Source organism: Sorghum bicolor, chromosome 7 (assembly GCF_000003195.3).
Source record: "Sorghum bicolor cultivar BTx623 chromosome 7, Sorghum_bicolor_NCBIv3, whole genome shotgun sequence".
NCBI lineage: Eukaryota > Viridiplantae > Streptophyta > Magnoliopsida > Poales > Poaceae > Sorghum > Sorghum bicolor.
Window position 1 is genome coordinate 42661448 of NC_012876.2, and position 25869 is coordinate 42687316.

Consider the following 25869-nt stretch of genomic DNA (forward strand, 5'->3'; position numbering starts at 1 on the left):
AACTAGGAATCCTACAACGACGTTGCCCGTGGCTTCACCGAACTGGTCGGTGTGGCCAGAGCTGTAGCCCGGGTCGTCATCACCATCGTCATGATTACCCCCCGGGTTGTCATCACCGGAGTCAGATTCCTCTTCGTCACTGAGGTCTTGGTCGGGTTCCCCAGCATTCGCCAACTCTCCGTCCGTATCCATCTCTCCTTCGCCTGGAGGTGGATGGAGCTGATGATATAGGTCAAATGCAACATCACGATATTGCGTTGCCAAGTCGTTGACGGTGTCTAAATGATGTGCCAGCTCAAGCTTCTCCAGCTGTAGCTGGTCCTCCCGCTGCCACGCGACATCCCTCTGCGCGGTGACAGTGGCCGTCATCTTTACGTACAGATCTTTAAGGTACTTGGTTTTGTCCAACTTCACCTTCATCCTAGTCAGCTCGTGCCTATGTGCACTCCTGGCCTCCTCTTCTCGGGCAATAGCGGCGTTCCTTTCTTCCACCATACAAGACAACATCGCCTCGCAGTTCTCGGTGGCTTGTGTTTGCCTTGCTAGTTGGGCTTTAAGTTCACCGATCTCCATGACGTTGTACATCTTTTCTCTCGTCACTTCGGTCAGCTCGGCGGACAACCTTTCCACCTCCTACTGAGGCGGTGAATGGCTACTGCTTGCTTGATCGCCTCGCGGGGCCAACTGGTGTCTAGGGACCCCTTTTAGACCAGTCCTCTTGCGCGGGGTCCGCTTCCAACGAGCCATCCTGTAGAGGGTAACTTTAGATTAGTAAGGGAGACCTTAAAGGTTAGCAAGAATGGGATTGATTCTATACAACCCTACCCGAACAAGGAGGAAGGAATTAACAAAGTAATATATCATGATGCATGCACGAACTTACGATTCCTATCAACAATTCATAACGGTATTACTTCAAATTTTTACAACATAGGGCAATACTTTATGTTGCTCCGCCATACCACTTCAAAAATTCTAACAAGGCCTACAGACAGGGGTAAGGTAGGACTAAAGCACTTGGACTCAAAATAGGCAAGTTTATAGCATTAGATCCAAATGATTTTGAAGTTTTTCAAAAGATACAACAGTCATCTTAGCAACGAATGCTCTGATACCACACTGTGGCAGAACCTCCTAAGTGTTTGGGCCCACCGACACCTGTCATTGTCCCAAGGACCTCTGACGGTGATGTCGGGGATCCTCCCACTCTAGAAGTCCGATGAGCATCTCAGGACGCTCATTCCACCGCTACCTGGGGCGTATCAAACAAGCTCGTCTTGACCACCAGCAATGGTCAATTAACGAAAATGTCTTCTCCTCGCCCTTACAGGATAGCAAGTGGCCACCTTAACACCAGGATCACTCGTTGCGAAGACATTGCAGTATCACAAACGACATAAGACCAAAATAATATTTCAGAGTAAAACAACGGAAGTATTACATAACTTATTTTACAAAAGGAGTTCTTCCAAATAGTAGAGTGTTATTACAAGCCAGGTCCAGCGGAGCAACTTAAACTTTAGTACACAAATTACAAATTTACAGACCCTGCCCATGGGTCACGCTCACTCTTCCTCGTCGTCAACCTCGACGACGGACACACAACAGGGTCCGAAACAAGTCGGCTCCTGAGCTTCACCTGCAACAGGGGTTATAAGACCCTGAGTATGGGAGTACTCAACAAGACTTACCCGGCAGGAAAAGAGGAGAAATTAGGAATGCAGGCTTGGGGTAGGCAAGGAGTCGCTGAGCAAGGAGCCAAAGTGTTTTGCTAAAAAGCTTACTAATAGTGCATCCTTACTTTCGAGTTTTACTCACGAATTCCTCTCCTTAAGAGGCCGAGGAGTTCGAGGACAGTCTATCTAGTTGCCTCCCACAGACAAGTCTGTGAGTTCCAGGTTCTAAATCAAAGTATTATCCATCTAACGGCCATATCTTCATGTCACTCTGAGTCTGGGAATTGGGATCCGAACCTCATGAGACATTTCCCCCTTCCTCATTTTATCACTTAGTTGCATATTTAGCTACGATGAGGGTCAGTGGATTGAGTCTCCCAATCGGGGAGCAACGACGATTTGAACTGCTTAGCAATCCAGCTGGAGTTCCTAACCACCCGACATATGTAGAACCAAATCTTGCATATGTCAACCCAAATCAAGCTCTCCCCAAATTTGACTAGGTTCGCGGCACCCGAGAGCACAGTACTCCACCATCCTATAGCCGATCTAGATGTTTTCCGGTCATCTCAGATCCATAAGGTGGGTACACACTACTCTCGCCATCGCTCCACGCCCAGTGCGCGAGTAGCTGTTTGCATCGAGGGATCACAAGATCGGGCTTACCGAGGGTAAGTGGCTAGTACTATAAATTCTCAACCCAGCGGGCCATCAACGGACCGGTCCTTAACCGACATAGTTGGAGACACTACTTTAAGACTCCATTCTTAAAGCAAGTCCACCGACCAGTCTCAAATTGAAACATCATTGAGCATGTATTCCACAACAACCCTTCAAACTTTCTTATTTGAAAGCCTATCTAGTAGCAGGGCTAAGCATCACTATGCAATTTTTAAAATAAAACAGGTGCTAAGGACAAGATAACAAATATCAAGGTAGTAAATGCAGCAAGTAGGTTAACCCAATTCTCGACTACCTAATGCAGCATTTTCAATTCATAAGTGATGAAAGATTTAAAACATTCAAGGAGGGGTTAATGCATCCGGGGCTTGCCTTGGTTCCAGAGCTGAGAGGGACCCTCGGAGACTTCCCAAGTCTCGGATCCTACTTCCTCGAACGGAGCACCGACCTCGGGGTTCGGTTCAACGGTCGCTCCTTCGGTCACGTGCACTATACGCAAAATGATGAATGCTCATGATATGTATATGACAATTATGCAAGAAGGACCAAGTTAAATACAACTGACCTTCTTGGTGCAATGCAGACTAAACCTCAATTAAAGTTGTTTAACATCTTAGTGTATTTACCCAAGAGGTTGCATCTGTAAACTAAGATTTCTCTTAATTCATAATTATCCTAAATTAACTAATTATTAATCCTTTTCACCTTAATTAATTCTTAATTAAGTATTAAAGACAGTAATTAAGCATTAATGCCAAACAATAATTAAATGCCAAAGGTCATTAAAGTTAATGACCTCAGGTCATCACACATTCCCAAAATCACTCAAACCCTAATTATGAGGATTTTACTAATTATTGTCTAATTATTTTAGCATTATTATTTAATTATTAATTAAGGGTATAATAATATTTTATTCAAAGATTATCCAAATGCCACCAAATTTTGCGTGAAGCTAGGGAATAATATTCAGAGACATCCCACAAATTTTGGTGATGTTTGGACATACCCATAAATTATGAAAATTCATGGAAGGTTTATTTATTAAATAAAAGACAGAATTTTCATACATGTTCATAGTATCAGAAAATGAACTCTAGTATTTTTCCTATGTTCTACTCATTCTATGGAACTTATACAAAAATTTTCACAATTTTTGGATCAGCACATGATTTATTACACAAAATCAAACATAAAGCAAAAACTGCATAAAAAGAAAAAGCAAAAACTACTGTGTGGTGAGCGGCCAGCAACTCGGCCCGTAGGCCGGCCCGCTCACGCCCAGCCCACACGGGCGCTGCGCGCACGCTCTCCCCCTCACGCGGTCACTGACGGGCGGGTCCCGCCCGTCAGTTCCATCTTCCTCCTTGTGCCGCGGCTCCGGCGATCGCCCAGTGCGCCGGTAAGACCTCCCCGGCGTTAACCAATCACTCCGGCAGGTTCGCCTCGACCCCTTGAGTGGTCTGGCATGCTCAGCGTGGTCCTAGAGAGTTCCTAAGCTTCCCGGCCACGGCTCCGGCGGCCGGAACCACCTCGGTGCCAAACTCCGAGCACCCAGAGCCATGAGAAAGCAAGGGAAGGGCGTGGGAGTACCAGGGGCTCACCGTGACTTCAACAGAGCGGAAATCGGTGGTGGAAAGGTTGGGAGCAGCTCTGGCCGCGGTGAAGCACCCACGGCGGCGACTTCGGCCGGAGTCGGGGAAAAACGGCTCGGTTGCGAGCTAGGAGGGGTTAGCGCTTGCGCTCAGGGGCACAATCGATGGCGGAGCTCAGGGCGGAGCTGCTGGTGTGCTTAGGTGGCTTGGAAAGGGAGTGGACACGACGAATTTTGAGGGCGACGAAGTTCACCGGCGTCGGGCGCGAGGGAAACAAAAGGAGCATGTCGGCCGGTGGAAAGGCTTATATCACGAACGGAGGAGATGCCCGGCTTCCATGTCGCCTGGCGACACAGGCAGGCAAGCAGGCTGCGTGCTTGCACGCGCACACGCGGCGCTGCACGCGCGGCGGCCGTGCTGGACAGGTGCGCCGTGATCCCTATCGGGTCACTGTAGCAGTCCCTTATCCCCTCTTCTCTGTTTTTTATGAAATTCGACCAAAATTTGAATTAAAGCCCGAAATCTGTTAAAACAAAAGTTGTGCAGAATTTTACAAGCTACAAAACTCCTTTTGGTGACCAAAGCTAAATCTGAGTGGAAATTGGTGAATTTGACCAAACAGTTTGAAGTTCAAAATTCAATTTAGAGAAATTCAAATTTTTGAATTGGGGCAGATCAGAATTTCCAAAATTACTTTTGATTTTCCATAACAACTTGAAACATTCCCAACATGAAAGTTGTTCAACTTTTTGAGCTCTACAACTTTCATGTTGGTCACTTTTCAAAATTCCAAATAGATTTTGAATTAGGAATTCAACTTGAAAAAGGGGACACTTTCTGAAAATCTGTATTTTCAAAATTACTTTGAATTTTGTATTGAAACTTCAAAAACTCAATACACCAAAGTTGTACATCTTGACAAGATCTACAACTTTGCTTTTGAACTCAACCTCAAATTTTGCTTGGTTTTTAAATTGTGCAAAACGGGGCAATTCTAGGGTTCAAAAATCAGGGTTTCCCCCCTAATCTTTCGGAAATCTTTCACCCTAGGGTTTTAGCAACCAACACAAGCATCAATACACAATGTAAGCACACTTTAATTCCCTAAGCACATTCAACCAAATTAAACTTATTTTAAGTTAGTGCATCAGGATGTGCTTACCAAACATGCTATGCAATGCTTATGATGACATGATCCAATTTTTAGTAACCGTAACATCGGGGATGTAACAACCTGGTGGAAATACGTATTCCAATATCAAAGGCGTATTTTCGTCGGTTTAAAATAAAATACGTTTTCTGCTATTTACAATTTTGCCATTGATTTTGTATTGCTTATAAAATATTCATTTTAACTCTGTTTTTGTCCATTCAAATTTCGTTAGATTTGTATTTACGAGCTCTACATGTTAGAAGTATTAGTTTACTATTTTGAAACTTTTTAATTCTGCAGTAGCATTTAATTAATTATTTCTCTATAGAAAATCTTGGAAAATTCATAACTTCTACGTTTTAATTCCGATTTTCGTGAACTTTACGTTTGTGTGATCGTAGCGCTGCGTAGAATATTTTCATAAACTTTTATCTTTGATTTCTCACTGTTGGTGCAATGTTCTAATTATAGCTTGTTTGCTTTGTGTATGATTGTCTCCATTGGATTGCGTGTTGTTGATCGATGTTTGGAAATAGACGGTGAGCCGTACGTTGGTGATCAAGACCAAGCCTTTGAGGACCAGCAGGCTCAGGAGAGCTTTGATCAAGGCAAGTATAACTTGGGATCATCCTTGTTACCTATTCACTATTAACTACACATATATATCAAATGCATGCTATCACCTTGTCGACCTTAGCAAAATCATAGATGATTGTTACCTGGATTCCTTGTTACCTACTTGATATGCATTTGGTGTAGATGTGCTAGTGCTTGATATAATCCATGATCTTGTGAGATGATTAATAGCTATGCAATGAACATAAAAGAATGACAAATAACAGTATAAGATCTTGTTTGTACGTGATCACCCGGGATAACAGTGCAACCATGTGGGAATGGCTCTGGCTTTAGCTCAGTATGAAGCCCTTTTCTAGCTTGTTAGAGGTTACCCGAAAGGGTGGAGGGGCTGAACCGTTTTGGGTATAGTGTGGCCTCTGTCTGTATGTGTATAGGATACGAGTCATTGTGCCATCGGAAGGGGAGGCTCTATATCTGCGCGCAAAGGAAACCTTGCGGCCCTAACTTGTTAGACGAACTTTTGAAAGGCTTCATAGTGATCCCTGCCGACCTCCCTAGGAAGGGGATTAAGAGATTAGCTACCTCGGGCAAAAGGGTAAATCATGACTCATGGGTAAAGATGTACAACCTCTGCAGAGTGTAAAACTGGTATACTAGCCGAGCTCACGGTCAGGAGCGGCCTTGGGGACATCTACATTAAGATGATGAGCTTGTTATGTTATTATGTTCATTTGATTATCATTTATGCTACGGGATTAATTATTCTTACACTTGATCATGTGATTAATGGATTATTTTTGCTACCTTGACATTTGCTATTTAATTATGAACATGCTATCCACTATTAAAAGCTAAATGCAGTCAAACCAGTGTCAGCTATTTGAGCCTCATGAACCCCTGGTTATACTTGTTGAGTACGATATGAGCTCACTCTTGCAATTTCCCAACACCCCAGGTTATGCTAATGATGATGATTGGAATGAGGACTACCGTTATGAGTACTAGGTTTGGAGTCAACCAGTCAACAGTGTCCCTGTGTGGAGCTTCCGTCGAGAGCGTTGTTTACTTTATGTTATCATTTTTGTATGAGACTATGTGATATATTATATTCCGCTATATAATAAACAATGCAATGGTACATTTGAGATTTGTCTACTTATGTGTGCGACTGTTTCTGCGGCACATATGAGTCTTTTATGCATCCTATTTTGTTCTTAAAATATGGGTGTGACACCCCCGGGCCCGCTCGGCCTCCCGTTCGTTCCCGTGGCTTCTGGAGTCTTCTAGATGATAGAAAATTGCGCGGTACGTTAATATCTCTACGTAAACCTGACGTGTGGGCCTTTCTTCCATATTTTCTGATAACCCCCTGCAAAAATAGATAAACAGCAAAACTCATGGAATTCTGTCAGATCAAACCCTAATTCTAGGTGTTGTTTGTATGTTGGTCCTTTTCCTTGTTTATTTGATAATTAAAATTGATACTTAAGAACCGTCAACAAACACCCCCATACTTAGGCTTTTACTCGTCCTCGAGAAAAGGATGGTTAAGAAAAATATCTAGGGTTAAAACATTGTAAAGCATTCTCTTTATACCTGCAGGGTGTTGTAAAAATCAACTGTGTACCGTAGTCAGGGAAATATATGGTCAAAAGTAGAGATCCTTTCTTCTTCTCAATCCTGTCACTTGGAGTTTTTGTATATTTTTGAAAAGAAATTTAGCATACCTTTGTCCTCATAGGTTCTCTCAGGTTCCTCATTTATCTTTTATATATCTCACTGAGGCTGTTTTAATTTGCAGAAATTCTCAAGCATACTTACCTTACATTTATTGCCTGATCAAAACGGGATCCGAGGAGAGGAATGCCATACTCTTAAATCAAAGACTTTGAAAATTAAAAACTTGTCAACTCTTACTAGCATATTTCTTATTAGAGGGACCATGGGCTATCATTTTCTTCTTTCTCTCTCTTTTTTTAAGTGGATACTGAGGTACCCTTTAATTCTACTGCTGGACACTTATCCATTTTTTTCTACGAGATTGTCGAGCACTTGCTCCTTTTTATTTCCTCGAAATATTCATATTTTTGCATAGCCCATGCCTCTAATGTAATAATACTTCGGAAGAGTGAATCTTTCTGAATAAATGTCTTGATCTTCGGAGCATGATAAATCTCTCAACAAGGGTTTAACTCGTTTTGAACAAACTCAATACAGAGCAGATAACTTTTATAATTATCATAATTAATATTTTCAGGTTTAGCAGGCTTATAAAACACCGAGGATGGTAGCTAGAGTTTTTGAAGATTTTGAAATAAATTCTCCAAGCAACAATGATATCAAGAATAAGATACTCATACTCTACCATCTCATATTCCACAGTGACTTAAGCAGCACAGGAGACAATATTCTGCATGAACCAAGATATATGTGTATGTGTAAAGTGTGCAGAGTATGTACCTGAATTGAGGAGTGGTGTAGTCGAAGTGTGTTTGGCGTGTTGAGGGATCTCCCCCATACTTGTTTTCTGCTTACTTGCATAAAAATAAAGTAGAGACACAAAAGACATAATAATAATAATAATAATCTTTATTAATCTTGAGGCATTTATTACAAATGACTAGTAACGAACTGAAGCTAATAATAGATTTAAGCCGATTTTAAAGATAAATAACTAAGATGCACTGCCTCAAGATCTAATCTAGATAACTTAGCGGCGCTCTAACTCCCTAATCTTCTTATTGGCACTAGCAAGATCATGCCTAAGACCTAGTATAATGGTGTTCTAGTTAGAGAGCTGCCTAGTGATAGAGTTAACCGAGGACTGGAGCTCGATGATGACCTTGTCTAGCCTACGAATGTCCTCATCAACATCTGCTATAGTCTTGCGGTGCTTAGGAGGTGTCTTAAGAGCGTTGAGAGCGTGCTTCGGGGCTGCTCTTGGAGGGATGAAGCGGACTTTGGCTGCTCTAACCCCCTCGAAGTAAGGCCTCTCCTCCTCCGTAGTGTAGCGAATGCTGCTGATCTCGCTGCTCCGGTTGGTCTTGACTCCAATGACCCGCTCATTGGGCCTAGGTGGCAGGATCCTCGTGCCGGCTGGCACCTTGACGGTGGCCTCCTTCTTGGCTAACGGTCCCTTGAGAAGTAAGGGCTGTGGCAGTGTGGTGAGAACTGATTGAGCATGATTGGATTGGGTGGAGCTACACTGGCGTGATGGCATGGCTACTAGCCGTCGCTCTGTGTTGGCCAGGACGAGAGCGTAGGCGTCGGGGTCTTCCTTGGGCTTCTTACTGAGGTCGAAAGGGACAACTTCCCAATCGTTGTGAAACTCGTCGGCCAATTGAGCAGCGAGGGACTAAGGAAGCTCTAATAGAAGAAGGAGAGAAGGCTTGTATGAATTGGTGTTGAAAACTGACGTCAGGGGTCTGTTTATATAGGGGTCAAAAAGTGCCTCTAGGGTTTGCTCGGGCTACTCCCACCGCCAAGCATGCGAAACATTCCATCCGTATGATTATTTAGTTTACCATAAGTGGGTTTATCGCGACGGAGGAAATAGGGACTGAGAGGGGACAGGGGCTGGGCGCCCGCCCTCTTCATCAGGGCGCCCGCCCTATGCCTGGCCCCTCTGTGGGCCCGCTTCCTCGAGCGTACTTCTAGATGCAAAACATATTCGAAAAATATATACGTGGTCCTAAAACGTCAGGTTAAAAAGGTCGGCCTCTAATTCACCATGGGAAAGTAAAAATGGATCATGTCTGTTTCTTCTAATTCTTTATTGGGCTCTAAAAATAATTTAAGACGTTGACCATTTACTTTGAATAACGTACCTTCGTCATTTTGAAGTGTGATAGCTCCGTGGGATGATGAATTGATTACCTTGAATGGTCCCTCCCATTTACTCCGGAGTTTTCCATGCCTGAAAAGCTTCACCCTAGAATTAAAAAGTAATACCTTATCTCCGGGTGCGAACTCCTTCTTGATCCTCTTGTCATGCCACATTTTGACTCTTTCTTTGTAGATCTTCGAATTGTGATATGCTTTCTCTCCCATTCTTCCAATTCTGATAGTTGCATTCTTCTATGATCTCCAGTGACATCTAGGTCCATATTCCATCTCCTTATGGCCCAGTGTGCTTTAAACTCTAATTCAACAGGTAGGTGGCAAGTCTTCCCGTACACCAATTGGTATGCTGACATTCCAATTGGGGTCCTGTATGCAGTCTGGTATACCCAGAGTGCATCAGGTAACTTGTCTTTCCATGCCGTTCCCATCTCATTGACTGTTTTCTGAAGAATATTCTTGATTTGCTTATTAGAAGTCTCTGCTTGGCCACTTGTCTGAGGATGGTAAGGAGTAGAGACGTTGTGACAGATTCCATGTTTTGATAGATAGTGCTTGAAGCATTTGTCGATGAAGTGTGCTCCTCCATCACTTATCACTACTTTGGGGACTCCAAATCTTGGAAATATAACTTCTTCAAACATCCTCTTTGAACTGATGTTGTCAGCATGTTTGCAAGGTAGTGCCTCTACCCACTTAGAGACGTAGTCAACTGTCACCAAGATGAACTCACACTTCTTTGATGGGGGAAATGGACCCATGTAGTCTATTCCCCAGACATCAAAGAGCTCAATCTAAAGGTTGTTGGTGAGTGGCATGCCATCTCTTGTGTTTATGTTTCCGTGCCTTTGACATGGCCCACATCTTCTGATATATTGCTTCGTGTCTTCATACATTGTAGGCTAGTAGAATCCGCACTGCCAGATCTTTGAATGTGTACGGAATGCTCCATAATGACCTCCATAAGGTGATGAATGAAACCTGTCGATGATCTTCCAACCTTCCTCGATGGTCTCACATCTCCTGAGTAAGCCATCAGAGCATACTCGGAAGAGGTATGGCTCATCCCATATATGTGAACGACATTCGTGAATAAGCTTCTTCTTGTTCGCTCATGGTGGTACATACCCTGAAACAATAAATTTAAGAATATCTGCATACCAGGGGTCAGACCTGTTAATCCCGTAGAGCATGTCGTCCCAGAGTGAATCATTGATGGGGGTTTCCTGTGGATTCTTAAAATACATTCTAGACAAGTGATCAGCAACAGAATTTTCTACTCCTTTTTATCTTTTATTTCTAAGTCAAATTCTTGAAGTAATAAGATCCATCTAATCAGGCGAGGTTTAGCATCTTTTTTAGTGAGCAGATATTTTAGTGCAGCATGATCAGTGTAAACAATTATTTTAGCTCCAACTAAATAAGATCTAAATTTATCAATGGCAAAGACAACAGCCAGAAGCTCTTTTTCAATGGTTGCATAATTAAGTTGAGCTCCTGTCAAAGTTTTACTAGCATAAGCAATTGCATGATGCTTCCTATTTTTAGTTTGTCCCAAAACTGCACCCACAGCATAATCACTAGTATCACACATAATTTCAAAAGGCAACGACCAATCAGGGGGTTGAACGATTGGTGCAGAGATGAGTGCATTCTTTAATAAATTGAAAGTTGTTAGGCATGCATCATCAAATTCGAAAGGAGCATCCTTGGCTAGCAAAAGATTAAGTGGTCTAGCAATGAATGAAAAATCTTTTATGAATCTGCGATAAAAACCAGCATGGCCAAGAAAGCTTTGAATTCCTTTAATATTCACAGGTGGAGGTAGTTGTTCAATTTATTCAATTTTAGCTTTGTCTACCTCAATACCTCTTTCAGACACTAGGTGTCCCAGCACTATTCCTTCCCTAACCATAAAATGACAATTTTCCCAATTAAGGACTAAGTGCTTTTCTTCACATCTTTGCAAAACCTTGTCTAAGTTTTCAAGACAACTATCAAAAGTTTTTCCATATACGGAGAAATCATCCATGAAAACTTCCATAATCTCTTCAATCATATCAGGAAATATAGACATCATGCATCTTTGAAAAGAAGCTGGTGCATTACATAACCCAAAAGACATTCTACAGTAAGCATAAGTTCCATATGGGAATGTAAAATTGGTTTTGCTTTGATCATCGAGATGGATCGGGATCTGGTGATACCCTGAATATCCATCTAAGAAATAGAAGAACGAATGGTTCGCTAATCGCTCTAGCATCTCATCTATGAAAGGTAAAGGAAAATGATCCTTTTTCGTGGCTTTGTTCAGTTTTCTATAGTCTATGCACATCCGCCACCCTGTGACGGTGTGTTGCGGAATTAGCTCGTTCTTTTCATTCGTAACGACAGTCATCCCTCCCTTTTTAGGCACAACTTGAACTGGGCTCACCCACTCACTGTGCAGCACAGGATATATAATCCCTGCGTGGAGCAACTTTATAACTTCCTTTTTAACTACCTCTCTCATCGCATTGTTAAGTCTATGTTGGGGCTCTCGAGAAGGTGAAACAGAAGGATCTGTTGGAATACGATGGGTACAAATCATAGCACTGATTCCTGTAAGATCTTGGAGTGAGTAGCCGAAAACTGAGTGATGTTTCTCAAGAATGGTCATCAATCATAGAGTTTGCTCCTGAGTGAGTTTATCACTAATGATCACAGGAAACTCTAGATTATTGTTTAGGAAAGCATAGGTAAGACCAGGTGGTAAAGTTTTAAGCTCTATTGCAGGTCTAGGTGTTTCTACAAACTCGTCTAAGGGTTCAGGTTCAGAAGGTTCAGCTTTTTCTTCTATGAAGAAAGGAGCTTCTTCTTCTAAGTCTGGTTCATCTAAAAGCTCTAGAGATGCAGCCTTTACCTCCTCCATAGGATCAGGCAAAAGATATGACTCGGTCTTATTATTTAAGGAGTGTGAAATCGTTATTGGAAATTTAAAAGTTTTTTCAAAAAAAATGTGTAGCTTTCCAGTATGACCTTCATAAAGGAGTCTTCTAAAAGGTTGTCCTATCAACAGGTCGAAGTCCCATGTATCAAAGATATAGAAATTCAAATGAACCATGGAGCCATCTACCATAAGAGGTTGGACATTAATAATTCCAAGACTGGGAACTAATCGTGCCGAAGATTCCTTTATGACCTTTGTTGTGGGGGTTAAGACCAAATTTTTAAATAATTTAAGTGCAAAAGATTCAGACATGATGTTGATCCCCACAATAGGAATATAGAGAGCATCAAATTGATCAGAATCATAAGCACAACGTATAGTTATAGGAGGTGTGTCCAAACGGATCACATTAGAGGAAAGCTCTGATTCCTCCAACCATTCGCTACTCATGACTGCGATAAGCTCTCTCAATTGATGTTCAGTTGGCAAACAAATGCTAAAATGGCTATTTTGGGGTCTGTCTATAGAATGGTAGTTTGAAATGTTTCCAAAATCGGCAAAAAGATCAGATTCTATATCTAGCATGAAATCAGGTGAGGAATTTCTTCCTTTTGTGGCTCAGAACTTGGTATAGCTAAAGTAGATGGAGAATTTGGTAGAGTGTCTACTTCGGCTTCGTGGGTTTCATCATGAAGGGTATTATCCATCTCAGCTTCTAGGATTCTATCTAGGATCACTCTAGCGTCATCAGTAGGTATGCGAAAGAAAGAACCACTAGACATTGTATGTAGCATTTGTTTATGATCTTTCTGAAGACCTCGAAAAAAGTGAAATAAAGGAACAGGCTCTTCAAGATTAAGGTTTGGACCAGATTCAAAAAGATCAGAAAAATGTTTCCAGGATTTTCCCAAAGTTTCATTATCTTTTTGTTTAAAAGATAGGACCTCGAGTCTAAGGTCGCCGATACAGTCGAGGGAATAAAAATCTAGACAAAAGTTGGCTCGTAAGACTCCCCATTCACCTCATTGTTGACTTACCTTCTGATTATACCATTTTCTAGCTACTCCCCTTAAAGAAAAAGGAAAAAGCTTCCAACGTAAAGTTTTATCAGAAATGCCTTCAATGCGAAGACAATCACATGTTTGCTCAAAATCTGTAATATGAAGGTAAGGGTTTTCGTCTTCCATTCCTGAAAAAGATAGGTTTTGAATCATGGCAATCAACCTTGAACTTAACCTATACTGGGATGTTTGGATAGGCTGTGATGACTCCCATGGTAAAAGGTCAGTTTCCGAAGGTGTTGCAAATTGATAGATCGATTTAGAATCTTGGTTTTCCATAAGGTAAGAGTAAAGAAAATAAAGAATATAAAAAGATAAGAAAAAGGATAAAAGTATGAATACAAGCTAGTAGTAAGACTCAAGGTTATCTCAGCAAACCGTCTTTCTCCCCGACAACGACGCCAGAAATGCTTGTTGATATTTGGTAACGCAATCAAAATTAATCCGCAAGCGCACGGATATCGGTGAGCACTTCACCCAGGATGTTATCCAGAGTATCGTATTTATATTTTTACCACAAGGAGAAAGCGTGCATCTGACTAACCCGGTCTATTACTACTAACCTTTAAGCTACAAACTATGTGACTCGATGTGAGTGATGTATAGAGAAGACTACAACCGCACTCTCATTATAACCTTGGTAAGGATGATCTACTGTTTTGTTGGGGAGGCTCACGGAATCTAGACACCACAGAGGATGTTCGACCCGCACCTATAAACCCAATCGATCCTACTAACGGGATATGGTCTACAAAGGTAACTCGGAAATGTCACGTTTCTCGCTACTACCACGGTCCAGCTAGTCAGGGGATATCTATGAGTATCCTAGCCCAAACACCACGTTTATGCTAAGATGATTACTCTAAACTCTACGCGAAGAGATCAAAGTAAACTCATAAACCAAAGAATAATAAAACAAAGAACATACTAGAATTTAGAAGTCGAAATACTGAAGAATCCTAGGAGCAAGCCTCGGGTTAGGAGACTTGATCCCGCAGGTACAACCTCGGAGTAGACACCGACAGGCCGGGCTTCCTCCGATCTACACCTCCACTCTATCTCTCTCAATTAGATGCTACGCCCTATGAGGTGGGAACCCTAAGGAACCTCTCTCTCTGAATCCTCTCTGAAAAATATACTAATGAATAATTGGATTCCTCCTCTCTAGGGCCAGGGGGCCTTGCTTATATAGTCTTTTCGAATGAATCTAGGCCGTTGGATCAAACCGACATTGATTGAATGGTTCTCCTTGATCCTTTAGGTCGGTGGAGCATAATCCGCGAGGTTGAACGTGATTGGTGGAGACACCAGGGCGGGCGCCTAAGGGGGGAGGGCGGGCGCCCTACCCTCGGGCCCGCTCGGCCTCCCGTTCGTTCCCGTGGCTTCTGGAGTCTTCTAGATGATAGAAAGTTGCGCGGCACATTAATATCTCTACGTAAACCCGACGTGTGGGCCTTTCTTCCATATTTCTTGATAACCACCTGCAGAAATAGATAAACAGCAAAACTCGTGGATTCTGTCAGATCAAACCCTAATTCTAGGTGTTGTTTCTATGTTGGTCCTTTTCCTTGTTTATTTGATAATTAAAATTGATACTTAAGAACTGTCAACAGAAATCTCAACAAAGCTACGCCGATGGATGGTTATCCAATGTCGGTTGCCGATTTGTTGGTTGATGCTGCGGCTGGACATCGGATTATTAGCTTCATGGATGACAATGCAGGGTATAATCAAATATTCATGGCTGAAGAAGATAGTCCCAAGACTGCATTTAGGTGCCCTAGCCATGTTGGGTTATTTGAATGGGTAGTCATGACTTTTGGCTTGAAAAATGCTGGTGCTACTTATCAAAGGGCCATGAATTTTATCTTCCATGAGTTCATCGGCACATTAGCGGAAATTTATATTGATGATATGGTGGTTAAGTCTAGAGATTTCGTAAGGCATTTAGCTGATTTATGGAAAATACTTGAGTGCACAAGGAAGCATGGTTTAAACATGAATCCTAACAAATGTGCATTTGGTGTATCGGCAGGCTAATTTTTGGGTTTCATGGTGCATCAGAGAGAGATTGAGATTAGTAGGAGATCCATTGATGCAATCAACAAGGTAGTTGCTCCTGCCAATACGACTGAACTTCAATCCTTGATCGACAAGATTAATTTTATTAGACGATTCATATCCAACTTATCGGGTAAGATCCGGGTTTTTAGTACTTTGCTCAAGTTGAAAGCCGATCAAGAATTTGAAGGGAAAGAACGTGTAATTTATTATTTAAGTAGGAGATTGGTGGATGCTGAGACAAGGTATTCGGCTACTGAGAAATTATGCTTATGTCGGTACTTTTCTTGCACCAAATTAAGGCATTATTTGCTGTCGGCCGAATGTACTATCATATGCAAGGATGATGTAGTCAGATACAAGTTGTCGATGCCGATTATGAGTGGTAGAATCGGCAAATGGATATTGGCTTTGTCAGAATTTGACTTACGATATGAATCGGCTAAGGCAGTCAAGGGGCAAATCATGGCCGATTTTGTTACTCAACATTGTCGTTCAGTAAGTTCTTTAGAGGTTGCTCCCTGGATGCTTTTCTTTGATGGATCTACATGTGATCAAGGGGCAGGTATCAGTATAGTGTTGATTTCCCCCCGAGGAAAGAAGTATGAATTTTATTTACCGATTGTTGCTACATAGACAAGCAATTAGGCTGAGTATCAAGCTTTGGTCAAAGGATTAGAGTTATTAAGGGAAATTCATGTCGATGCTATCGAAATCTTCGGTGATTCTATGCTTGTCATAAATCAATTGGCTGGAACTTATGAATGCTGAAGTGAGATTTTAGTGTTATATTATGAAAGGTGTTTACAATTATTAAAAGAATCCAAGGATTTCCATTTGGAACGTGTTCCCTGATTACATAATGAAGAAGCTAATCGGTTGGCTCAGCATGCTTCGGGATATCAACCTATCCTGGAGGTATTTTCATCGGCATTCAGTGCCGATGACTAGAGAAAGGAAATCATTGATTACTTAAAAATCCATCTAAGAAAGTTGAGAGGCGTGTTAGATTTCAAGCCACTAAGTATGTGTTCCTCGATGACGAATTGTAATGGAGTTTTGCTCAGATGCCATGGTGATGATGAGTCCAAAACTTTCATGAGTGAAATCCATGAAGGAGCGTGTGGAGCACATCAGTCAGCTTTCAAAATGAAATGGATGATTGGACGAAATGGGTATTATTAGCCAACCATTCTTGAAGATTGCTTTAAATATTTCAAAGGATGCCAAGGATGTCAGAAGTTTGGTAATATTCAAAAGGCACCTGCATCGACTATGAATCCTATTATTAAACTTTGGCCGTTCCGGGGATGGGCTATTGACCTCATCGGCCAAATTTATCCACCATCAAGTAAAGGGCATAAGTTTATTCTTGTTGCCATAGATTATTTCACTAAGTGGGTTGAGGCTATCCCATTGAAGAAAGTTACATCGACCAATATGATTGATTTTGTTCAGGAGCATATTGTTTACCGATTTGGTATTCCTTAGATGATTACTACCGATCAGGGTACCATGTTTACATCAGGGGAGTTTGATGAATTCACAATCAGTATGGGGATTAAAGTGTTGAATTCTTCTCCTTACTATGCTCAAGCTAATAGACAGGCTAAGGCTTCTAACAAAGGGATTATGGAGCTCATCAAGCAAAAGATTGAAGAAAACCCTAGGCGGTGGCATACGGTGTTAAATGAAGCCTTGTGGTCGTATCAGATGACGTGTCATGGAGCAACTAAAGGGTCGCCTTATCAGTTGGTGCATGGGCACGATGTTGTGCTACCTTAGGAAATCAAAACTGGCTCTAGGCGGATATTCTCTAAAGATCAATTAGTTGTCGATGATTATACTACTGTGATGAAAGATGAGTTGGAGGATTTAGCAGGGCATCGGTTGAGAGCTTTGATTAGCATAGAATAAAATAAAAAGAGAGTGGCTAAGTGGTATGATAAAAGGGTAAAAGCTAAAGAGTTTGTCGATGGAGATTTAGTTTGAAAATTAATTCTACTGATTGGGACTAAAAGTTCAAAATTTGGAAAATGGTCTCCTAATTGGGAAGGTCCTTATCGGATAAGTTGATCTGCCCCTGGCAATGCTTATATTTTAGAAACTCTCGAAGGGGTTGAATTTCCTAGAGCATTGAATGGAAAGTACTTAAAAAATATTACCCCAGTATCTAGGTCGATGCATGAAAAGTTAAGTGCCGATAACAATCCTATCGGCTGGACAAAATAACGGTGTGTCTGGGTCAACGCATAAGAAGTTTAGGTGCCAATAACAATCCTATTGGCTGGATCAAATGATGGTGTTTTCAAATGAATTGATAAGACATACTGCCAATGAAAAGATTTACAAGTTTAGCAAGTTTGGATAGCTGATATCGCACGTAGGCGAATCTGGTTGGCTTCCTCTATCTCTCGGGTATCTTCATTAGTTGAACCTTCTACTGGCTTCAGCTTCTTCTTCATCTGTAGTGCTTTATGAGCTTGGTCATCCCTCTCTTGCTGAAGATTCTTGAGCACATCGGGCAATTGGCTTTCCTCCTGTCTGGCCTGAGTCAAAGCTTACTCCACTTGTTTAAGTTCAGCGAGCAGAGCCTCTCTCTTTGCCGATAGATCAGAGATTTTCTGTTTTAGTTCAACACCTAAGGATTGCACAGTGGCCTTGCTCTTATGCTTCTCATCAGTAGCGTGCTTCACTTGCAGCATCTCCTCTTTAAGCTGGGCGTGAGCGGCTCTATCGGCAAAGCGTTGAACGGCCTTTTGATACTGAAGCTAGCGGCTCTCTAGGTGGGCAGCTTGAAAAAGCATCTCCTCAGCATCGGCAGGAATCTGACCGCGGAGAGTCTTGAAGATAGCGTTGGCCGGGTCAGAATCATCAACTAGTTGAGCTGTGTCTTGTTGTAATAGGGCTAGTAAATTTTCCAGCTTGGACTTGATCTCTATCGATGCAATTCTAAGCGCCAATGAAGAACTTGCCGCTTCCCCTTCGTCGTCAGAGATGTCGATGGCAAAAGAGAACAAGCTATTGGGAGAATCTTGTTCCTAGAAACAAAGGGGAAAATGAGTTAGCCAGAATTAAATATGAATGATACAAAATCTAGCAGATCGGGTAGCTTACTTGTTTCAGAGCAATTTCTTGCCTCTAGCTTGGAGATGTGACTTGTACCATGCCCTGATCGGCTGGAGCCGCCGATGGAATGTCTTCAACTAAAAATACTAAGGGTGACTACAGTATTTGTATAAAGGTCCATTGATAATAATTTCGTGATTGATACTTTACCTTGAGGGGAAATGACGATTGTCTGCTCAGGAGTAACGGCCGATGACGTGCCTTGGTCAACTGGATCGGTGATCTGCTTAGGCGCATCGGCCAGGTCTGCTTGAGTCTGGGGCGCTGGATGAGGCGCAGAGGATGGTGTTGTTTGAGTCTAAGGCGCCGGAGGAGGCGGGGAGGATGGTACTGTTTTCTGTCGCTTCGGCTAGGTCTTGGTGCTTTTGGGTGCTTTCCTCTTAGGAAGAGCCTGGCCGGCCGTCGACTGGGGGGCATCGGCACTTGATGATTGAACCCTTGCCAATGCACTGGTTTGCTGCCACAAGATTTGAAATTTTATGAGTTAAAAACATAAGAGCAGGGGAATATTTTTGGAATTCATTGAAGAGTGAAAGTGTCTGGTGCAGAGCAAAGTTACCGATGATGTTTCGGTCGTAGCCGATGCACCCTGAAAGAATAATGTAAGTATGGGATGAAATTGATATAATGGAAAAATTGAAAATTTACCTTGAAAGCCTATGCTAGAGTGGCAGCAGCTACCGATGGAGAGGTTTTTGACCGTTTAGTGGTCATCTTCTTGAAATGAACGCCTCGGCACATTAAGGCTGCTAGGCTGGGGGCATTGTGGCCGATTAAAGAGACTGGAGATACCGGATGAAGGTCGATCGGCCGCCCACTTCTACTCACTGCTGGTGCTGGATTATCAACCTATTGAAATAAAGAAGTAAGTTGCCGATAAAGTTAAAACTGAAGAAAGGATTGAGTATCAGAAAGAAACTTACAATATCGTTCGGGATTTCATGCTCGGGGTCGATCATGTTCTAGTACATGTGAACTGATACCTTGAATAGATGTTCTTTCCATTCTTCCCACCACAACTTATATGATTGAGTAATGAAGGAGGCTGGAACCCAAGCCAATAGATCAACATCTGTTGTATCGAAATCTGGCTAGAGTTGAGCTACTCTGATCCACTCGAGTCCACTGGTTATTGTCTCCCTCAGCTTGACCACATCGGCATAGCAGAGTTTGATGGGCACGAGATAGTGCTGATGGGTTATAAAATTCATAGGTTGTGTTGGTGTTATTTCCACTGCCAAAGTTGTTTACTGGGATTACTCTTGGGGTGATGGTTGCCATCATCAAGTGATTATCCTTGTTGAGTGCATCATCGATAGGATGGAAGGTGAGTGGGAATCTGGATTCTTCATCTTCGTAGGGCATCCAAGCCCGATGATCCCTGGAAAGACCATTGTAGAACGTCTAGAAGAATCGGCCAATTTGGTTCTCGTTTGCATCGGTCCTAGAAAATACTATGATGGCTTCGCCATAGTTGAGGGGCGAGCGCGTTGCCGATTCATCTTCTGCTAGCTCATGGTCCTCAGCGATGTCCCATGGGAATTGCTGTGTGAAGAAATCCCATTGCAGGCATTTATGCATATGGGCATTAAGCCTCATATTAATAAACCACCAAGGGCCTCCCAGGTTGCCGATGGGTTCACTAAGTAGAAGTTTTTCAGCTACTTGATGGAGGAGGTAATAGACAGAGCCCAGAAGGTATCGGCCAAGGGGGAATCGGTTACCATTGGCTAGTCGCTCTGCTGCCGATAGGTAAATAGAAGTTGGCCCTACCGATCGGCCGCAAAAGATGAACTTGTCCAGCCACATATTCAGAAAGATGGCATGCTCTCTGTGGCCAATCGATCTAGTCTGCCGATATTTCTGGATGTATCCTGACCAGCCACTGATGTTACGGGTTTCTACTTTGTACTCAGATTTCTGGTTGAAAATACCACCATCATCGGCAGTTGAGATATCTAAGCCAGTAAGCATGAGAATATCGACAAGCGTAGGGGAAGCTGGGCCGTGACCAAATATAAAAGCATTGAGAGTGTCTGACCAGAAGTATGAAGCTGCTATCATCATTGACTCATTCTTCTCCATATCGGCAATGGAGAGCCTGATACATTGGTCTAGTTTGCGTTCCCCCCAGTATACTTCATTAGCCCCACTGACTCTCAGAAACCAATCTTTCCATCCCTTAGTGGGTTTTAGCCAAGATCAGAAAGTGTCATTCTATAGATCTAAGGAGAAGTTGATTATATCAGTAGGATCTAGATCTCCCAGCGAACCCAAACATTGGAGGTGAGGTTATTCAGTAGGAATAACTATCTTATCACTCAATTCCTAGAGTTTGGGGATCAAAAAGACAGAAAAACAAGAGGAAAATACTAAGTGTATGAACTTGCGAGAATGTAAAGAACTGCGGTAAGGAGGAAAAGAGAATAGGAGTGGGTTAACCTCGGGCACGGTGAAGCTGATAGCCATTTCCTTCCAAGATGAAGAGAGAACCGGAGGCCTGAGGGTTCTGGGTGAGTTTTTGCTGCAGGGAAGCTTCTCGTTGCTGGAAGTGCTTGAGCCTTTCATCGAGGTCGCCACCGGGGAAGATGAGTTTGGGGGTAGAGAATGGCAAGGTGGAAGATGAGTGCTGAGGAAGGAAGTATTTATAGGTTGAAATGAGTGGGGGCATTTTGGACTTATCTCTTTGTCATATCCGTGAAATTCGAGGTTGTTTAGATGGATATGGTAACTGTTCGCACGATAATCAAGGGATTGTGCAGGTGATTTGACGACAAGTAATCATGATCTTGGGGATATTCCACTATGTGCAATATTTTAAGTCAACGGCAATATATCCTAACAGTAAAGTTGCCGATGGGCGTTTTTCCTTATGAATTGGGCACAGGTGGTTGGAAAATTTGACATATTTATTGAGATACAGAGACCAAGGTTAGGGTTGTTTGGATTTGGTAATAAATTTTACTAGAAGGAAATGATTATGAAAAGGTCATCCTTATCTGGAGAGAATTTTGGAGTATCAATGATTTCATACTCCAAAATTGGGGGCATGTGTTGACACCATTTTTTAGGCATGAGTCAGGATGGTCAGGAGGAGCTGATCGGTAATCAGGAAACTGTTGTGTTAAGCCGGTTAGAAAAGGCCGATGGCCAATGATGCCGATGACAGAGTGATGGGTGAAGGATGCTGATGACCTGAGGATGGAGATGGTTGCTACTGATTATTTCTGGTTGGCCGCCAATGCCGATGGAGAGCGATTGATCGTCGATGCCAATGGAGGAGAGCTTGGAGATTGCTAAGGAACCTGCAAGGAGTATGCCGATGAAGCACGAGCTGATGGAAGGTTTCATCGTAATTGAGACGGACACCGGAGTAGATAGGTGTTGTTTTCTATATTTATTAAAGCATACCTTATGTAAGAGTCCTGTTTTGTCTAGAATTATATCCTAGTCGTATGCAGTTGTCACTCTTTAGGCCAGGATATAAATATAGACTTAGTGGCAATGTAAGAAGCACAATCAATCAATATCATACACAAGTTTTACATCTATTCTTACATCTACTTTTTTTGACGACTTTGTCAACTCGCATATTGTCTTTTTGATTACGAGTTCTCAGGGATTCAACGAGCAATACTCGATGAATTCTCGAGTTCCACGTGAGTACCTCTTGGCCGTGACATCCGGGCGCATCGCTGTTGTCGGGACCAAAGTATTCAAGTTATTACCTTTGTCGATTGCTAGGTCAAATCGGCTGGCACGCCTCAACATCAGAATCAGGTATTAGCCCTTTGTGTAGGCATATTTATTTTGCATCAACAATTCTTCAAGAATTCTATTTGTTTCTGCCATAATATACTCACAAACGTAGTATCCACATAAGTTGTTCCCCAGTTCTTGTCTCAAGATCTACTGTAGGATGTAAAGATTCATCTCATAAAAAAGACAAGATATAAGATATACCACGTACATTGACGAAGGATAAACTTACTTGTAGCTGTATTATCTTTAGTGGCACCCTATGTTGAGTTAGATGTTTCTGAACAATGAATCTTTCCCAAACCCTAAACCAATGATATATATGAAACAAGAGAGTTTGGTCATTAAGTATACATATATACAAGCTTAGTCTACTTTATGCATGCAATGGATTGAAATTACCTTTGAATGATGTCTATCATATCTTGATAATCTTGTTGCGGTTTCTTCATTGAGTCATAGATTACCAACTTACTTTCACCAAGATCGATGACTATGTGTATCTAGTGAAAGCTGTTCATAGACACATGAGTCGTAGATGAGGGTTAAGTAGAATTAAAGGTGTACACTTGCATGTTAACTATATATATATAACTCACTTGAAGTTGTAGGGGAAGAGTATTCTTTTTTTGTCTATTTGGTTCATGAAGAACCTCATAAGATTCGTACACATGTCATTGATCCAAGTCGCCGAAGGGTTTAGCTTCTTGAAAATGATGTAAGTATCAATAAATCCAAGAGTATTGTCATTTTTGGATCTGAGCTCAGTCATTTGGAGCCTGCATATAGTGAGTCCATCGACAAGTACATGTGTAAGGATTACTACTATATAGACATGCTAGAGAGTTTAATAAAAACAAAGAAATACTTACAAACAAAAGCAGCTAATGAGCGATTTGTCCAGAGCATCCATGTGGCATAGCTAGTGTAATTCACTCATTTGGACTAAGATAAGGTCATCACCACGAAAGTAGTGATGGTTTCGAATTCGAACAGAAATCCAATCAACTCTGCCTTTAGAAGCCTCAATGCACTAATTGTTGATTGCAAACATCTACGTACCAAGTACATGTAGGTGCTTGGGGTTCATTAGACTCCTGCCCGGTGCAAAATTTCTCCTCCATTCATCAACTACTTCTGCTTGTCGAAACTCTAGCCTAGCAACAATATTTTAAATCGTGGAGTATGGGAGACCGCTCTCAATGAAATAATTTTCAAGTGAGTCCATCTCAGACAAAGTGGGCTCTCCAGATTTCCTCTATACTATGCCCACATTTGAACCATACTGATCTACCACAATTAACGGGGACAAAGGTCTTGATGTGTCCCTGAGCTGTGGAACACCCTTTCCTGCTTTCTTCTTGGTGGGTTGAGCTTTTACACCTTTTTTTAGTTGGCGTTCATAGTCCGCTTTAGCGGAGGCTTTCGAGCTTCGCGCAATTTCTAGTTGTGCTCTTCCACCCTCTTCCTCAGCTCCCTTTTGGTAAGTAGAGGTATGGCTTTTCAGGTTCCACTTCACTTCAAATTCCTTTTTAGTTTTTTCAAAGTGTGCTTTCACATCTGAAGCAACCGATGCAATTAGCTCCTCGTCAGTCTTCTCATAAGACAACTTTTCACTAGCTACTTTTTTACCAAAGAGGGAGCCAGAGCCTGCTTCTTTGTAGGATGTGGGACCAAAGCCTTTAGTGCTGGGGCGGACCTCTTCTTACTGGCTTGAGGTGGTGGCGGTGGTGGGGACGGTGTGGCCCGTGGTGGCATTGGAGACCGTGTTCGAGGCAGTGGTGAAGGCGATGGTGGGGTGGGTGCGGCCTATGGTGGTGTTGGAGACCATCGTGGAGGAGATGGGGTTGTAGTCGCATCCTCCAATGCATCTTCACCGCCCACAACACTATGATGTGCTGGGGAATGAATACTTGGACTGAAGTCCCTGCTAGGAAAACAACGAGTGTTGTGAGTGAATTCGTTAGCAAATAATTTGTTTTTGAATGGGATGTTAGCGAATGAATTGTTTTTGAATCCACACACCTATGCTGAGCATCTTGATCATCAGTAAGACAAGGTGGCGGCGATGAGACTCCAGGAATGATGATGAAGTGCTGTTGATGCAAAAGCTGATCTGCAAACACAAAGGGCTAATACCCGATTTAAACGTTAAGGCGTGCCAGCCGATTTGACCTTACTATCGGCAAAGGTGATAACTTGAATACTTTGGTCCCGACAACAGCGATGCGCCCGGACGCCACGGCCAAGAGGTATTCACGCGGAACTTGAGAATACGCCGAGCTTAAGTCGACGAACTCCTAAGAACTCGTAATAAAAAGGAAAATATGACGAAGTCGTCGAAAAAGTAGATGCTAGAATATGAGTAGAAACTTGTGTTTGATTGATTAATAGATGTCTCAATTACAAGGCCCTAGGGTCTACATTTATACCCTGCTCAAAGAGCTACAACCAGACACGACTAGAATTCGAATTCCAAATTTAAACAGAATTCGTATACAAAACGATTTAAATAACTAAGGAAAACATAAAACTATTCTGCCGCGATAAGCTAGAACACCACCATGGACCAATTGGCAACCTCCAAGCCTTCCTTCCACGTCATCGGCAGACTCCCCATTAGCAACGATCAATACTGGCCATCGGCATCACCATCTATGGACTCAGCCACATCCAGCTGCCTCCTCATCGGCAACCACCCTTATCGGCAACTTTCCTGCAGACCAATCACTATTGCCTTTTCTTGCCGATCCACACTCTACTGATCCTGCGTACGTGTCCAAAAAATGGTGCCAACACATGCCCCCCAATTTTGGAGTATGAAATCATTAATGCTCCAAAATTCTCTGCAGTAATGATGCCTTTCCGCAATTAATTCTCCCAATTTGGTAACCGACAACCTTAATCTGAACAACCTTGGTTTGATTCCTCCGCAGATTCCTCGAAATCTTCAACTTCCCAAACAGACATCCCCACTTTAATCATCCGTCAGCAATGTTACCGTTACAGAGACCCACCGATGAACTGACCAGGACATCCTGTTCAATAAAGCATCTTATCCTCTTAAACGGATATTCCCACTCTATCCGCCCATCGGCAATATTGTTGTTGCAAGGTGCTGCCGATGGACCGACCAGGAAATCCCTCACAGTAAAATATCTCCAGATCACGACCGCTTCCTGTCAAATCACTTGCACAATCCCTTGATTACCGTGCGAACAGTTACCATATCTTCCCAGGCATCCTCGGATTTCACGGATACGGCGGAGTGATAAGTCAGATTTACCCTTGCCCATTTGGTCCTATAAATAGTTCCTTCTCGGGTACTCCTTCACCATCGCATCATTCCACCGTCCCAACTCCACCTTCCTAGCGGCGGCGCTATTCGGAATCTCCAAGAACTCCA